Source organism: Austrofundulus limnaeus, unplaced genomic scaffold, assembly GCF_001266775.1.
Source record: "Austrofundulus limnaeus strain Quisiro unplaced genomic scaffold, Austrofundulus_limnaeus-1.0 Scaffold204, whole genome shotgun sequence".
NCBI classification, from domain to species: domain Eukaryota; kingdom Metazoa; phylum Chordata; class Actinopteri; order Cyprinodontiformes; family Rivulidae; genus Austrofundulus; species Austrofundulus limnaeus.
The window spans coordinates 17,888-24,177 of record NW_013952606.1 but is presented as its reverse complement, the minus strand read 5'-3'; the positions used below and the strand labels follow the sequence as shown (position 1 = coordinate 24,177).

The window sequence follows — 6,290 nt, the reverse complement described above, 5'->3', positions numbered from 1 at the left end:
TTTTCAGTTTCAAACTTAACAAACCCGAAGGAATTCAGAAGATTTTATAATGGTGGAGGTATATGGAGCTTTTTTGGGGGCCATTAGTTTTGTTCAAAAGAAAAACATTTTGAAACTGAANTATTTTTCAGTTTCAAACTTTGTATTTTTCAGTTTCAAACTTCTGGTTTTTCAGTTTCAAACTTTTTATTTTTCAGTTTCAAACTTCTTATTTTTCTGTTTCAAACAATTTTTTCAGTTTCAATTTTTTTACAGTTTTAATTCTTTTTTTCAGTTTCAAACTTACTTTTTTCAGTTTCAAACTTATGTCCCCCTTTTCGCGTGGGGGGCGGGGCCTCGGAGGACAGGGGGTGCGGAATCATGACTGACAGCTCAGGCACGGGCTGGACAAGCTGTTGCATTCAGGAACCGTTGGAATTAGAAATGTCTTTGAAACATTATCGATCTTCTATTTTTATGTAATTGTTTTTGAAAACTAACATGCTTAGCTAATATAAACTCTTTATTTCAATGTGCGACACGAATCTCAGTGTACGAAATATAATATTTACAAATTTGCAAAGCATTTTCAGTCGGTGTTGGACATTTCCCACGCTCCCAATTTAAACGGAAAAACATGGCGGGAGTGAAGCATCCGATCCGACCGAGGTACACTTCGCTGCAGCATGCAGAATGGGGCGGTGACGGACCTTTCCGTCAGTCCCATTCCTTATATGGAAATGGGACTATTGCATTCCGGAAATGAAGGTTGCTCCTTAAAGACGCGGGATTAAGAGAGCAAAGGAAGAAGAAAGGAAGAAGTTAGAGAGTTTCTTCTACTCACGTTGAAGTACTCAGAGCATTATTTATTAATTTCTTTTATCCACCTCCCCAAACACAGACCCTCAGGTTAACCTCACAGGTTTAATGCCTATGGTTAACCTAAGCCTAAGGTTAGTTTGTTACTGTAATATAATATTAATATCCAAAAACAACAAAGATTTAATAAAGATTAGAAAATGAAAAAGAGACATACCACGTGACATAACACGTTTTGTAGCCATTTCCTTACCGTAAAATTTGTATTTTTAATGTTGAAAGTGTTCGATAGAAAATAGTGTCACTAGCGCCCCCTTCATTTTCAGAATGCAATAGTCCCATTTCCATATAAGGTATGGGACTGACGGAAAGGTCCGTCACCGCCCCATTCTGCATGCTGCAGCGAAGTGTACTTGATCCGACCAGCAGCAGCACTATTTAGCATCATGGCGTCGTCTTCTGCGGGCACAAGTGAGCAGGTAATAATAATGAAAAGTTAGTTGTCATTTTATAGCACAGGGACACAGAGAAAAGAGAAAACAGACACATTCATTCTCGATACTTGAGCCTTCTGTGAAACGTCAACTGGTCTGCCATATTGGAAGTGCCAATTCATTCTGGAACCAGACACAAGAAAATGTGAATTTTCTGAATTAAAAACAACTGACTTTATACTTGCCTTTATGTTTTAGATGGACTTTTTTAGATGTTAAATGTAAAACAAAATTAGTCAAAGCGACATTTATTTATTTTTTGCTGTCCTACAAATTTCACAAGAAAATTACAATTTCAACATGCAGTTTTGCTGTTGTTTAACGTATTTAAGTATATTAAATGTATTTTCAGCATTTTAACACAAGTTGTTACTCTTTTGTTTTTCAGCTCATTTGAAGTTATTGAATTATGTATCTACAGGAACAGATGAAATGGGATTTCATGCAGCAACGTCTTCACAAGTTGACACAGGTCATGCAAAGACAGCCTCTTGATGTGGACTATCTTCGGTTTGTCATAAACCATGAGATGCTTCTCTTCAGGTCACTTATGAACCATGTTCAGATGCCTCCTGATGTAGTCCAGGGATTTACTGTGCTCTCAACGCTTATCAATGGTGAAGATGCACAACATTTCAGCTCTTCCCAGCTACCACAAAATATGTGTTACCTTCTCACCAACTTCAGACTTTTACAGAAATGTCCTTGTCAGTGCCCAAAATCGCAGCCCTTCTGGTTATGTCTCAGAGGACAGTGAAACGACGTTTGCGTGACTATGGAATGTCAATAAAACAATGTTATAGCCAACTGACCAATGAAGACCTGGACAGTTTAGTGAGGTCCATAAAAGCAAAAACTCCAAATGTTGGGTACAGAATGACAAAAGGGATTCTTCAAGCCATGGGCCATCGTGTACAGTGGAAGAGAGTGTCTGCATCACTGCATCGTGTTAACTCTGTTGGTGTGGTCAGAAGAATGGCAGGATTGAGTTGTGTTGCCAGGATTTATTCTGTTCCAGGTCCTCTTCATTTGGTTCACATAGACACCAACCATAAACTCATAAGGTGTAGTAAACTTTTCTTGTCAACATTATATTAATCATGTAATGGTAACTTTCAATTTTTATTCCTTTGTTAAAAACAATTACCATTGTTTCCTTGTTTTCTCTTTACAGATATACTCTGGTGATATTTGGAGGAATAGATGGCTACTCAAGAAAAGTATGTTTTATTTAGTTATTGTCTTTTACTGACATTTCATGTACTTAATGAGGGCACTTCAAAAGTCATAAATTTGTCCCAGACAATACTTCATACAATGATATCTTTATATGATTTACAACCTCATCAGCTAACTGAGCTAGAATGGAGTGGCTGTAAAAACAAAAAAGAAATGCACATATTAGAAGTCAAATTTGATTCAAAATTCAAACAACACAATTACACTTGCCTGTTTCAATGTAGGACCTGAGGAATCCAACAGTTCACATCTGGATGCTCAGTGGGTAAGGCGGATCATCATCATCATCGCTCCCGTCTCCTGGCCAAACAATGTGGCCAAGAACAGCCTAACACAAAATTACAGAGATACACTTTAAAAATTTTTTATCAATTTTTAAAAAAATTTGTCAAAGCATATGATGGACTAAATCTGACATTTAGAAAGAATAGCATAAATATATAGATGGACCAATGAATAAACAAATACATTTATGAGTATATGAGTGAAATAACATTAAAAAATAACACTGGTGGGCTTTGTAAACTTTATTTTCTTACAATACTAGTTTTTCAGTTCACCTTAAAGCTCATGTCACAGACCATTGCAAAGTTTATCTGATGATTGATTTGGATTGTATTTAATCTTTTTTTGTATTTTGGGTTCTTTATTTWACATTTGGTGTTTTGGATTGAGCATGTTTTTCTTTTACTCAACTCATCMTGATAATCTGCTGGTAATTGCTTCCTCTCCCTGAACKGAATTGCTGGATTCTCATTGGCTGAGAGAATGAGTCCCATGCCCTCTTAAGCTGGACAATTAAAACCAGGTGGGAGAGTTGGAAGAGAGGGAGAGGACCCATCCCACTGCTCAGCTCCTCCAAACCTGTGATCAACCTGTCAACCCTGCAGCGAGGCAGCTTGGTGTGGTCTTTGATTCAACGCTCACAATTGTTCAACTAAAGGAAAGTAATTATTATCCTCCTGGGCACATTAGCCCATTTTGGGTATGATTGGTCGGCTCCTTAGTTCCTACTACTGTTTTGCAGAGCACAAGTGAGAGCACAGGATGTGGGTGTGCAGCTGGAACGTGCAGGCTCTGAAAGGATCAACTATAACTGGGTTCATTGGAGTGGAGATCTAGCAGCTGGCCTCCATACAGGTGGATGGAACAGTTTCCTGCCAGGACTGTGTGGTGATCTCCCCCTGCTGGTGTGGTGACAGACTTTAAAAGAAAAGCATGAGATGAACTGAACTGAGCTGTGGGGATTGGAGACTTGGACTGTTGTTTTTGGACAACCTGTTTCTTCCTTTTGCAGATTTTTCTCTTTCAGAGATTGTTTTTCTTAATTGTTGTTTTTACAAATAAATGTGTATTTCACTTTTTAAACCAATTGTATTCTCCACTCTTCATTGTGATTGTGTGACGGGAAAACCAACAGATTGTAAGAAAGCAGTTAAAAGCTGTGACACTCACACAAATTTTCAAGTCTTGTTTCTCAACACATTCTGACATAAATGTTTCAGTTTGAAATATGAATGTAATCTTCCCAGAGTCTTCATTGTTCTGGTCAGGGGTGGTTCCATTGTAAATTGCGTCTATGGAGAAAAACGAAATTAGTCAGAACATCATGGCAACATTTTCAAAGGACTAGAAATATAAATTTGTATAAATGAAGCTTAACATTGAGACCTGAAAGTCAGCTAACTTAATCACATCATTACTGCATTACTACTTAAACTAAAACTCCATGTGGCATTCATAACAAGAGCAACATTTGATTATAACACTAGGAAAAATACTTTAGGTTCTGGTAAATCGGAAGTCCGTAATGTTATGTATGAGACAATTATTTTGAAATGCCTGGTTACCGAAACAGGAAGTGTTAACACAAGATTGCATTACCAGTTTCGTCCCGCGGTCTGCAGCTCGCCATTTCCGCTGATTTTGCTAAAGTCTTGTTTCTGATGGTGAGGTGATTTCATGGTCAGACTCTACTCAAATGGACAAAAATCAAAGGTAAGTTGGATAAAAACCTTTAAACCAATGTCACAAATCATCAGCTAACGGTAGACAAAGTTAGTAAAAGTTTCATTTTCCTAAACGTCGCAGCTAACGCACCCACAGATTTAGACAGTTTTAGTAGTAACTTTCTATCTGTTCATAATTAGCTGTATGTGGTGTTGTCTGTCTTATGAAAGGTTTTTATCAGGCAGCATTTTAATAAGAACAGTAAAATGTAAAACACATGGCTGTGGATTGGTCAAGACAGGCTCCACTTCGAAAACGATTAATTTTTATTTATTAAATTATTTTCCGCGCAAACACCAATTATTAGGGTACTTGCACGGTGCTTTCTAAATAAGGAGCTTCGTAGCTTTACGTTCAAAGAATGTAAAAAAAAAAGAGAGAAAACATCAGATGTCAACCCGGAGGTCAAAGCCATAACGGGTCAGACATTACCCTTGCGGCTAGGCCTGTCGCGATAGACAAATCAATTAATTGCACGATAACTTTTTTTGAGGTCGGTAAAAAAATGAGGTCGATAAGTTTCATTTTCCTGCTTGTTTGTTTACTTGGTCTCTCTCCCTCTGCTCCGCTGCACAGGAGCTCAGCTGACCCCTCCCCTCCTGTTTTCTTAGTGTGGGAGGAGTCAGCTCTCGTTTTAGCATGAGAGCGCGTACCTATAACAAACTAAAGAAATGTTTGAAAGCAGAACACGGCTGCTGCAGTATCGGAGCACTACAGCCTGAATTTCGCTGCGGAGGGCGGGGGAGAGAGAGACAGAGGAGGAGGAGGAGAAGGGGTGGGGGCTGAAACTCCCCCAGACCCGCGACACAAACTCGTCAAGACTTTACCTGTAGCTCCCAAAAATAACAGGAAACTTAAACGCACCGTGTTTTAACAAAAACCCCAAAAAACCTGTAGCTGTCCCAACAACTCACGAGGAAAACTCTGAACTGTCTGATTTCCTCCCTGCAGCGCTCTGGCTGTCTCCTCTGACTGTCCCCTCCTCACACACACACATAGACACGTTTGTTCTTCTATCCTCTTGGGGACTTTGCATTGACTTTCATTCATTTACCAGTATTTTCTATTACCATTTGACCATAAACCTAGCCCAAACTTTACATGGGATGTGAACTGGGCTCATGTCCCCATAAGAAACGGTGGGTCCTCAGCAGGCTGTGTAGTTTGCTTCATCTCTAAAGACATGCTGCTCTTTAATATTGTTTATTTACTGTCTTAGTTGTGTGTGGTGTTTAATTTACATTTTGTTGTTCTTTGTTTTTTTTTATTCAAGTGCATTTTTTTAGAGACTGAGAGTCCACTTTGTTAAACATTCTTTAAAAATTAAAGTTTATTGATTAATTACACTTACATGTTACGCTTTTATAATTATTAGTTGTAAAATGGTCACCAGGCAATATTATCGCTTATCGCAATAATTTGTGAGACAATTAATCGCCCAGCAAAATTTGTTATCGTGACAGGCCTACTTAAGACACATGGGCGCAGTTAGTACGGGGGACGGGGGGGACATGTCCCCCCCAGATTTATAGTGACCCTGATCTGTCCCCCCCACTTTCCCTGATAGGATGAGAAAAAATCTGATCAAAACTTATGATTACAGTTCTGTTAGTTCGCTGACGCTCCCACAGAGGAGCAGCAGCAGCAGCGCGGGTAGCAGCTACCCGCGCTCTCCCCCCTCCCTTCTCGTCCCATCTCTCAGGATGTGTCACACAGCGGAGCGGTGCAACACACACACACACACACACG

The 6,290-nt window shown here is 39.2% G+C and overlaps 1 long non-coding RNA gene across 1 annotated transcript; it reads right to left on the bottom strand.

Moving 5' to 3' along the window:
* Nucleotides 1-2,742: 2,742 nt before the first annotated feature.
* LOC106524845 (uncharacterized) lies at nucleotides 2,743-4,462 on the bottom strand. Its single transcript, XR_001311039.1, has 3 exons — nucleotides 4,416-4,462; nucleotides 3,987-4,108; nucleotides 2,743-2,859 (listed from the first exon to the last, which is right to left on the bottom strand). It is a non-coding gene; the product is annotated as an uncharacterized LOC106524845 (long non-coding RNA).
* Nucleotides 4,463-6,290: the final 1,828 nt, after the last annotated feature.